Source organism: Poromitra crassiceps (assembly GCF_964638095.1).
Source record: "Poromitra crassiceps genome assembly, chromosome: 8".
Lineage (NCBI taxonomy): Eukaryota > Metazoa > Chordata > Actinopteri > Beryciformes > Melamphaidae > Poromitra > Poromitra crassiceps.
In genome coordinates this window covers 56,540,741-56,552,844 of record NC_139629.1, presented here as the reverse complement: position 1 = coordinate 56,552,844, position 12,104 = coordinate 56,540,741, and the positions used below count along the sequence as shown (strand labels likewise).

At 43.3% G+C, this 12,104-nt stretch overlaps 1 long non-coding RNA gene across 1 annotated transcript; it reads right to left on the bottom strand.

Annotated features, from left to right (window-relative positions):
* Positions 1–459: 459 nt before the first annotated feature.
* Positions 460–7,203, bottom strand: LOC310781854. The gene is made up of 3 exons (XR_014552986.1): positions 7,096–7,203; positions 6,654–6,777; positions 460–548 (listed from the first exon to the last, which is right to left on the bottom strand). It is a non-coding gene; the product is annotated as an uncharacterized lncRNA (long non-coding RNA).
* Positions 7,204–12,104: the final 4,901 nt, after the last annotated feature.

Sequence of the window (12,104 nt, the reverse complement as noted above, 5' to 3'; positions counted from 1 at the left end):
AAAATGCGTAGTGAAACCATGACCCAAAAACAAAAGGTATGTGGACTGTGGGCTAATGTATTAAAAAATACATACATGTTTCATCACTGCTATCCTGGCGTTGCTCTGCGGTGCTCATTGCAGGTGACTGGCATTGCTGGTTTCAGATCGGCATGGCACTTGGGTGCTGGCTGCAGGTTACATCAGAAGAAAAAAGTATTGGGAAATATTAGGTTTCCAAACTCTTACAAATGAATGGAATACTAAGATCCCTGGACAGACACTAAAGCTGTTGCGTGGCCTAACGTTTTCATCCAAAGACTCACAGATGCATACAGTATATTAAATGCAATACCACATACATGTTATCACTGTGATCTTGGTGTTGCACTGGGGTGCTGGTGCTTCCTGCAGGGGGCTGGTGTTGCACTGACGTGCTCCCTGCACTGACCCTTTTGTCTCACATCACAAGGTGCCATACAGCCTCAGGAAGTTTTCAGGACCGGGAAAAAGATTGTTGATTTCATCCCGGGAGAGTGAGTGCAGCAAGTCTTCTCCAACATTAGTAGCTGGAACAGAAGTTACAGTTAGGGGCAAGAAGACACTGAGCTTATCACTGAATTAATTCAGCCTTGTGTACATAACAGTTGAGGATATTCCACTATCTTTCTTTTTTTTAATTGTGACATTTCCTCTTTCCTGTACAATTGCCAGTGTTCTGAGATTTTGCTCACTCTTGCTACAGCAGACCTGCCAACCTTGGGAAATGATTTTTAGTGCCACACAGCATGTGTTTTGGCCTTGTGCTTAGTTCACATGCTTTCGCACTACAGTGCACATAACATCACTGTCAATGTGACAGTGTTAGCCAGATGGCTAATTTCCAACTGTTGTCCCTTGGCCAGAACTTAAGTTAGCCATTACTCAGTCAAAAGTTTTAGTACACTTGCTTAAACCATTGTCGTTTCATGATATATTTCAATTTGTGTGCTTACACCAGCTCAGTGGCCTTGTGGTTTGAGTGTCCGCCCTGAGACTGGGAGGTGAGTTCGATCCCCGGCCGAGTCATACCAAAGACTATAAAAATGGGACCCATTTGCCTGCCTGCTTGGCACTCAGCATCAAAGCGTTGGAATTGGGGGGTTAGATCACCATATGATTCCCGAGCGCGGCACTGCTGCCGCTCACCGCTCCCCCAGGGGATGGGTCAAATGCGGAGAACAAATTTCGCACACTCAAGTGTGTGACAATCAGTGGGACTTTACCTTTACTTTACACAAGCGGATAACCATAAGTGAAATGCAAGTAAACGTATGTTGTGATGTCAATTCTGAATAAAGTAGTTAAGTTAGTAGTAGTTAATAGTTAACACAATTGGAGAACATAGAAAAAATACTATATTGATCATAGTTTCACTGTTATCCATCTAACCATAGCAAAAAAATCTGTTGCTCATTCTGATCTCTTGAGACTAACTAGAGCCTCCTCATTTTTTAATCATTCTGTGCTCGTTTATTTCTTGCTCCTAAAGCTGTGTTCACACCAAGATATTTATTTTTCTCTCTGTCGCTTGATTCAACCCTATGGAATCACTCTGTCGCTCTGTTTAAATCGCTCGTCAACAGGCACAATAATTGACGGACATCTGGGGGCTATAACGTTACGCAATGTCATGATATTCGTCCACTACGAGCCACTGTAGTTGTTTACAAGCTAAGCCTATCAGCGTGCTCCTAACGTGAGCTAGTACAGACTTCATTTCGGCTATGTTCACACAGCAAACATTAGTGCTTGAATCTGACTTGTTGCTCACATCTGATTTTTTGTGTGGCTGTTCACACAGACTTTTTAAAAGTGGCCCATATCAGACTCCAGTGTGAACTAGGGATGTCATGAGAACCGATACTTCGGTACCAAGTCGATACCAACATTCTGAAAACGTGACGGTACTCGCTTTCCTCCAATACCCAAAGTACCGACGGGAACCGAGGAGGCAAATCTGGTTGCTTCATTTGTGTTGTTTTTGGGCTGTAAATCAGCAGTTATCTGGCAACCTTTTTTTTTTTTTTTAAGACTCGCAGCCGTGAACACGTGACTACCTACCCACACACTACACACAGGAGAACAACATGCAACATGGCGGCGGCACCCGCATCTGCTTCTTCAACAACTACAGCGACAGCTGCCCCTCCATTAGTTGCCAAGAAAAACACCAAAAGTCGGGATGGAAGTACTTTGGATTCGAGCCGAGGCTGATGAGCATGGATTAATAATTGAACCCGATAAACCTGTATGCAAACGCTGAAAGGGGGAAACACATCCAACTTAGCGAAGCATCTAAAAGACCGACATCCAGACCTCTACAAAGATTTCAAGGTGAGTGCGTTTCATTTCAACGTAACGTAACGTGTTGTTAACACGTGTTGTCATTGCCCATCTATTAATAACGTTACCTAAGCTAACGTTAAACAACCCTGAAATAATAAGATTTCAAGGTGAGTGCGTTTCATTTCAACGTAACGTAACTTGACAACGTGTTAACACATGTTGTCATTGTCCATCTATTAATAACGTTACCTAAGGTAATGTTAAACAAGCCTGAAATAATAAGTTATCAAACGTTTTGTTTGAGAAGGAAGGCTGGCATTGCTGTTTAGTTGTGTGTGTGTGTGTGCGCGGTTGGAATAGGCTACCGTTCACTCTGTCAAAAAAAACGATTAAAAAAAAACGTTTTAAATGTCACCACTCCATGTCAGTAAACTACTGCTTGCACTGTGTGTGTGTGTGTGTGTGTGTGTGTGTGTGTGTGTGTTGTTTTTATAGTCATTAAGCTGTAGCCTACCTTCTAAATTAAATATATATTTTCTTTCACAGTATGAGCCAGAGGAGGACTTGGACCAGGAGGACAGGGCCGGGCCAGGGCAAAGCCAGCAACAGCCACAGCAGCAGCAACAGCCAACAATAACGGAGGCTTTTCTGAAGCTCAAAAAATATGACCATGACTCACATGAAGCACGGAAATTAGATTGGGCAGTTGCTGAATTCATATGCATGGACAAAGTTCCTATCTACATCTACACCGTAGAAAAGCATGGATTCCAGAAAATGCTTGAAAAGTTCAACCCCAGATATGAGCTACCATGTAGGAATTACTTCATGTACACAGAGATCCCCAAACTCTACACTGAAACTAGAAACCTCATCACCACACAGTATTGTATTTTCTTTACTTTAAGGCGACATGCCACTTGTTCTGTTTAAACGCACACAGTATTGTTTGTTTTAAATAATGAAGGCTACACATCACTTCAAATGGTTCTAATAAAGGAGTGTATGTTGAACTACATGGGATTTATCGCTTTGTTTTTATTTTTACCGTGGTATCGAAAAGAATCGAGTATCGTGGAATTTCACTGGTATCGGCATCGACTACTACATTTCTGGTATCGTGACATCCCTAGTGTGAACAGGTCGCGGACCTGAAGTGACCCGCATGTGCAGCACACTGCTGTTCTACATAAACCCAGAAGAAGACAGCAGTAAACATGGCGGTAGCTGACGATGTTGTTTCATCTGTTGTTTACGGTTCAATTTACAAGTTATTGTGCAGTGGAAGACAGGGAATATAGGTGCAGATGATAGCGAGGAAGAGAGCTTTTAGATTTTTTTTTAATAATGGCTTTCTGTGGAGCAATAGCTGCTACTTCTTGCTAATACTTATGAGGTCTAAAACCTCACTGTTCCTCCACTGATTACCTCCCTCGCAGCTGTCCTCCATGTTTGTAATCACAATCTGGTCCTCCCTCCTCCCGCCAGTGCAGAATAGTGACGAATGTCGCTCTGGAATGACGTAAAAGTCACATTGAAGCATTAAGTCAGATATGGGCAAGATGTCTGTTCACACCGGAGTCACATTCCAAAACATCAGATTCGAATCTGATGTTTTTCCACATTTGAAAGTAGCCCAGGTCGTCTTTAAAAAAGTAACTTTCAATGTGACTTGTACTGTTCACACAGTCATAAAAAAGACTGACCTGAGTCACTTAGGTGGGAAAAGATTAGATTCAAGCACTAAGGCTGGCTGTGTGAACGTAGCCTTCATGTCAGCTGTCAATGCGGTTTGTTGCCACACAATAACCAGCGGTTTGTTCCAAGCCAGTGTGATATTTGACACACTCTCACACGGCAGCCAATCAGCGTTGAACAGGGAGCGACTGATGCCAGCGTAATTTAGCTCGAGCTGGGATATTTCATCCCGGGCGGAGAGCGTATTTTCGATGCCAGCGAAAAACTTTAATAGGTCGGTGTGAACGCAGCTTTAGGGTCCCTTAGGAGCAATAATCTTTAGTTTAGGGGTTAGGATCGATTTTTTTAATGACTTGGCTCTCTCAGACAGCTTCTTTGACATGTTTTTCAAAGTGAAAACCAAGTTGTCAGGTGACGTAAGGATCCCACGCGAGAACGACCCACCCCCCTCTCAAAAGACCCAAATCGAAAATGGAATAATTTCTCTAGTTTTATTTTACAAGTATGAAATAATTTAGCTTACTACAATAATGATGTCTACTTTCTAGTGATGCGCGGGTCAGGTTTTTTTAAGGCCCGCCCCAACCCAACCCGTCATCGGAGCCAGCCCGCCCCGCCCGCCCCGTTAAAATATCTGAAAATTCCGAACCCAGCCCAACCCAGCAGCCCGCAACGGCCAATTTAATGTAATATGTCTCCGGACGCAGGAGGAGCACAGCAGAGCTTCCAAGGTGTGCAAAGCAGCTAATAACTCTGTCTCTCTCCCCCCTCTCTCTCTCTCACACAGACACACACACACACACAGACACTCACATGCTGCCCTGCGCGACAACAGTTGTAGCCTAGGCCTGCTCTGGATGAGTTGCGCTGCTGCTTTCATGTCGGTCTTTCTTCAATTAATCCATGGTCTTCAGATAGCGCGACCGACTACGCTTCCCCAAAGTGCGGATGGCGTGACCGCGCAGTGTTTCAAATGGAGGTAGCAGGTATAGAGGTAGGCACTAGGCAGGCTACAGAAACAGTTCTTATTCTTCCCCATTTCTTTTAATTACCTCATGCGCTCTCAATTGTTGCAGTAGTAGGCTAAACGTAGTAGTGCAGCAGGTGCGCACACGGCTTGCAGATACGGCCAGACTCGCTGTCTGATTTCTTTTAATTACCTCATGCGCACTCAATTGTTCACAGCCTACTCACGTTGCAGTAAAGTTGACAAATAGATCACAGTCGAGTCCACAACAGAAAATCTGCGGTGGCATTATATGGACACTTCAAAATAATAATTACAGCGAATAATCCTTCCAAAGTGTTTGTTTTGAGAGCACATAGGCTACCTCATTGAAGCGTTTCTTTACTCCATGTAGGCTATAGAGAGTGCAGCAGGAGTCTGTCTGATTGTGTGTACCTACATGCGAGAGAGAGTTAACGTCTTTAAGGTTAATTACTCTGCGTGTTTCATTGCTCTAAATTATTTAATAATGTTGCTTTGTCACGTTCTGAGCCTGCCCCGCCCGCACCCGCGATATTTTCATAATTTGCCAACCCAGCCCGCCTGCGGGGCGGCCCAGCCCGCGGGACCCGGCGGGTTCTGGGTGACCCGCGCATCACTACCGGGCGGGCATCAAACAGCACAAGGAGGCACAGATCACCGGAAATGTCCATATCTGTGCAGATAAGCATGCAAAAGATTACTTGGATTAATGTTAATGCAAAGGCCTATGTAATTTAATTGGCTTTTCATAACTCTCATTCTAGAATATCGCTATTCACAATGTCCCATCCGCGGTTCATGGCTCATTCCTGGCGGCATGACGGCAGCGCCTTTCTCCCCGGCTGGGAAGCAGCATAGTGAGCCAGCCAGGGACTGTAAGCTGGATTTACATTATATAGAGAGCCAAAGTGAACGTCACTTCCTGCCTTTCTCTCTGTACCAGCATCTGAAAAAATATGAATGGAGTGAACGGCGAGAGACGATACTTTTTTGATCCTGTTTGAATTGTGCCACGGGGTACAAATGTAATTTTGTGTCAATTTAAAAGATAACCATGCAAGTCAAGAACTTTTACCAACTTTTGCCACTATAAGTTATAAATCAGAAAGACTATGCACAACCAGTCGCATAAGTGACATCTCTCCTGCCAGTCCACGTTGTTGATGGTGTGACGTATTGTGAGACACGAGAGATGTAGTTGATTGACAAAACTAAACCTTACGTTTCAGTTTCAGAACAAACTGCGACTTTCTTGACTTGCAAAGTTATCTTTTAAATTGACAAATGTACATGTGTACCCCGTGGCAGAATTCAAACGGGATCAAAAAAGTATTGTCTCTCACCATTCACCCCCATTCATATTTTTCCAGATGCTCGTACCGAGAGAAAGGCAGGAAGTGACGTTCACTTTGGCTCTCTATAATGTGCCCGGCAGTAAGTACATCATGATACAGAAGTTAGATACACACTTACAATGCCAGACTTCAAGCTGTCTATCACCGTGGAAGTAAAGAGATTGTATAACAACAATGAGCCAATCACATTCCCCTGCATCCACATTTAATCCAACAAGTTAATAATAATCCTGTAATTTGGAGTAGATTTTTTTTTTAAGTTGCTTGTACTGCATATCCAGTGTGAGATGCAGATGTTTTCTTACTTGGGTCCAGCATGGGCTGTTGTCCTCAGACTGGGCAGAAGAGGTGTGAGGAGTTGGAGTGGATGGCAGTGGAGGTGTCCATTGGCTGGACAGAGGGGGAGGCAGATGCATCACTTGGTTGGCCCTGGAAGCAGACACAAGAGACAAGATAGCAGACAAGTGTGTTACCATACAATGACGCAGTGTAATGTTATGTGTGGTTGTATGCAGTCATAATGCCTTATTATAAATGGTTTTAACTTGACAACAAAAACATTCTAAATTGAACCCCAGCTCACTTCCTGTTGCATTAAAAAAATCATTAAAGTGGAGGACTGGCCATTCTGTGAAAACCGTCTATAGTAGTGTTGTGAGATAATGCGCCTTTGTCAATAGTGGTCATCAAACTTCTGTTGGTCATCCATGTGAACATGAAATGAAACACACCACACAACAGCTCTACCTGTATCTGCTGGGCGATGTTGAGACGAGAGGCAGGTTGAAGGTCCCCAGCCTGACTGTTCTCCGTTCCTCTGTGGTCCACTCTCAACTAGCATCACACAGCGTAGCATAAGGAAATTGGGGAAGTAGAGTGTTCAAAACGCTCTCCTACCCGTCTCCGACGTCCAATCGCGGATCCAAAGATATAATAATATTTCATGAAGTTTTACTTCCCAGGTGCACTGGATAGATACTAGATAGATCAGTTTTATTTCTGTCATGCACCATATTTGTGGTGCCTAGCCTGTATGTCCTTACAAGACACAAATCATTCAAGTTCAACACTTGATTTGATGATTTGATCAATGTGCTGCCGTATCCGTGTGACTGCAATGTTGTATGTTTGCTCAGACGCATGCACCATGATAGTGAGATCAAACACCCTGCTGTAAATTCAGCACAGGCTGTGGAAAGACTGCTTTTTAAAGGTTGTTTCATGCAGGAATATCATTAAAACCGCCGCCTAAACTACTGGCTTCCATAGGGATATTATTATATCTTTGGATCTGTGATTGGACGTCGGAGACTGGTAGCTAGGGCTGCACGATATTGGAAAAAACTGACATTGCGATATTCCCTGCCCCTGCGATATATATTGCGATATGAAAAAATACAGATTTTCACCAGATTACCAGAATAGCTCTATTTTAAAGAAAAGAATACTTCTAGAATGATTGGGATGATTTTGTAGAGGAGTCCATCTGATTTTGGAGGGGAAATTAGGTATTTTAATGTTTCTCAACCACTGGGCTGTCGCCTATACTGTAGGCCTCAGAGCGTCATCTATCAGGGTGCATACACATTTTGACCAATGGATTTCCATGACTTAGGCTACATACATGAAAAAGTGAGTAAGTTATGACATTCTACTTTAAAATGTCACTAGCCTACACTTCACTTAGTGTAATGCAGCCTTTAAAACCAGGGAAAGACAACATGTATGCTGTATCACCATATTACCATATCCAACATCTAAGACCATATAGTCTCATATCACAATATTGATATACAATTGATATATTGCCCACCCCTAATATTGAGTGCCAGAATCTACCTCCCAATGATGCTATTTGCAGAAAAACATTAGATTTCATTGATTATAATCACTGCTTTCAACTTCTTTCGTTCTTCTAACGTTTCAATAAATCAACAATGAAACACCCCTGCCACTTTACACACTTGGTCTGACCTCCCGGAAACCCCCTCCAGAAACGACCAAGTGGTACACTCCGCATCTGCGGAGTTCCGGTTTTTGAGCGCAAGGCTGGCAGTACAGAGAGACGAGGATTCACATGCAGCCGACCGGTGACAAACTATTCATTCGTGAAAAGTAATAAATATACATTTAATTGCCCAGATATGCCTCTTCTCTTTTTATTTTCACTGACATGTTTTGTGTAAATAAGTCGCTATGTATGATTAACTCTACCGTAACGTTACTGCTATCATGTGATGCAACATCAGAGACTTGAAGGGGAGAGACAGCCACAGTGATAACACGGACAACTTATCAGTAATCAGCCTTCGTGTCATAAGTTGCGGTCTTGCTTTTTGGTGTTTCAAGAGTAAATATCTCCACTCCACGGACATGTTGAGTTACAGCAGCCAGCCTGCTGTATGCGAGTGCGCTGCAAACTGTGGACAAGTCCGCCTCCGCAACCACATCGTTTACAGACGGGCTACTGTCTGTCAGCAACGCAACATAAGCAAAAGATAATTCAATTGAGCTCTCTGTGCATGTTTGTTGTGTTGAAGCTAAGCACTAAATGAGTGAGTACAGTAGCGGGGCGTCTCTCTCCTTTGAGAGAGCCTGCATTTCACTCAGTAGCCTCCCCTAAAGTGAGAGTTTATCAAGCAACATGACGAGTTAATTTGCTTTTGACATCGCACGTCCTGCGATGTGACTATCGCGCATGCGCACATCGCAATGTCGATGTGTAAACGATATATCGTGCAGCCCTACTGGTAGCAGAGAGTTTTGAACACTTGACTCCCCAATTTCCTTATGCTATGCTGTGTGACGCGAGTTCAGAGTGGATCACAGAGGAACAGAGAACAGCGGAACATATGTGGCTAGACACACTGTAGCTGTTGGCAAAGATATGCAAAGGCATGACTTACATACAGGTTTCTCTGACATTTCTATAAAAGCGTCTCAGTCACTCTCTCATACAGTGAATTATGAATCATTCAAGCAAGTTTGTACTCAGAAGTCTAATAGATTTTACCTGAAGCATAGAGGCAGAGGGAGACAGATGAAATCCAGGTGGGGGAAAGCTGTGGATGGATTTCAGGGAGGACACTGCAGCAGCAGGTGGGAAACATCTTACAGGCTCCCAGTTATTTCCTGGTCTATAGAGTACAAACATCCTTGTCCTCAATCAATTTAATCAACCAAAATCTCATACTGTTTCATCATACTGCTTTCTTAGCTAACTTAACAAGAATACATTTACACATTAATACACAGCAATGTGTGCTGCTGAAGCTACCCACTACATTCTCATTTTGCATACAAACACTTTGATAGACACTGAGCTAATGAGCACATGTTGAGAAGTAAATCAGAAGACACAACTAAGTTGTGCTATCCATTACCCTGCACCAAATAAATTGAGTTTGGCCCAGAATTTCCATTTCTGCAAGCCATGCATTGTGAAGAGAACTCCTAGCTAGCAAGCGAACTAGTAACAACACACTTTAAACTAAAATAAGTCTAAACTCATTCAAATTAGCCGGACATGGTCTGAAAGTTAACTGGCAGGCTGTGGTACATCAGCCCAGTGTGTCCTGTACCTATAATCACGTTAGTAATGTAGGCTAACAGTAACAGCTTGCTGGGGAGTTGCAATCGTAGCCCATAACATTAGCGTTAGCTCAATGCTAACGTTAATGCTAACGCCATTAGCGTCACTTTGCGCGACTTAAAAACACAGATTTGGCTGGTCTAACCTCATTTGTTACTAGTAGTGGACTTACCTTTCCTGCTTACTTTAGTTGAATATACTGCTAATCCCATGAGACCATCCGATGAGAGCCAAAAAGTGAACATCTTCATGCTTTAACCCGCGCAGGAACTTCAAACTCAGGCCAGCTTCTTCTTCTTCTAGTAGTGTTTTATGGCGGTTGGCAAACAACTTATGGTGCATTACCGCCACCTTCTGAAATGGAGTGTGGATCAGAACGGACTTCTAAAACACTATCCTGACTATATTCTTCTATTTCGTCCAGTTTCCTCTAAAAAAAATATATCCCTATACCCCACATTCCCTGAATTCAACTGCAATATTTATTTTAACTCCAGCTTGATTCGATTGCTCTCCAATCTGTTCTTGAGGATCTGTCTTTCCTGTTGGTAGTACAGACAATCAATCAGATTTTGATTTATGATTAGACCTCTGACTTCTTTTTTGTTATTAATTTTACTTATATTTGTGTTTGATCAAAATGTTGTAATTGCTCAGTCTTGATTTTGATATGACCAGAAATGACTAAATGTCAGACTTTATTATTATTATTATTATTATTATTATTATTATTATTATTATACTAATAATAATAATAATACTAATAATAATAATAATAGTAATCACAATAATAGCAATCATAACAATAATAATAACAATAATAATAACAATAACAATAATTATGTCAGTTGTTTCGGAGACTTCGCATCAACACCAGGGGCCGGCCAGCTCCCAGGGCACATTCTGGGCCTTCTGAGTCCATCACATGACATCCCTGAGTCCATCCATGACATCACAATGCTGCCCTGTGACATCATGACAGATGTGATGCCCCTGCCGACGATGTATGACATCAAGTAGAATGAGCTCTTCTTAACTATGCCACGAACACCACGCCCCATGCAGAGTGATTCAGGAGACGAAGCCAATAGCAGTCCGGAACAGGACGGGATAATTAGAAGTACTCAGAGATTATTAGACCGTGTCCTGGCAGACACACCCGTGTCAACGCAAGCTTCAAGACCTGAGCCAGGCCCTTGAGAGAGACAGCTGATGGTGGGAACTGGTCCCCCACGGCTGCCTTTAAAACCTCTACAACATCAGTAGTAGTATGTGGTTACTAAAATCCTTGAAGGTATAACATTACCAGAGCCTGCTTTATAAAAAAACTGGTATGATAACCCCTTATGCCATGGCCAGGAACACTGTATACACATTGCACATTTTAATTTATCTTTACTATAGCTACTGCATGGTTTCAAAACAAATGAGAGTGGTCCCTTAAAGGATTACAGTATCCCCAATAAAATATAATTAAAATTATAGCTGCTGCGCAGCAATGGGTTGTGGCCGGGCACGACCCATTGCTGACTGGATGCTTGGTGGTGGTTGTTATGTCTGATAACGTTATGTTACGGCCTGGTTGGCCTTGTTAACTTAGGTACATGTTACTGTGCCTTTAAGAGTTACTGCACCCGATGTACGGCATTGTTGTAAAAGCGTGGGTTTACGGCAGGGAAGTAAAGAGCATGAAACAAGCAACATGGTGTGATTATTTAGCCTATTTAGCGAGGATGGCTGACTTGATTTTGCCGCCGCCGCCACCTTTTTTACCCGTCCCCAGTGACCCAGCTGTTCCCTGGGATCGATGGCAGAGGTCGTTTGAGGATTATTTGCTGGCTTTGGGGCACTCGATTTGGAAGAGGATAGGAAGTGCGCGCTCCTCCGCCACTGCCTCGGCCAGGAGGGACAGCGGATCTTCGCCACACTCACGTTAACGGATGGCTCGTATGCTACAGCTACCGCGGCCCTAAAGTCTCACTTCAGCACGGGAAGGAGCCGACGCATGCACCGCTTTGAGTTTCGTCAGAGGGCTCAGAAGCCGGGTGAGATGGTCGCGCACTTTGTGTCTGCCTTGCGCGAGCTGGCTAGGCTTTGTGACTTTGGGGTTTTAGAGAATGGACTTATAGTGGACCAACTGATAGAGAAAACGTCCTGTAACCAG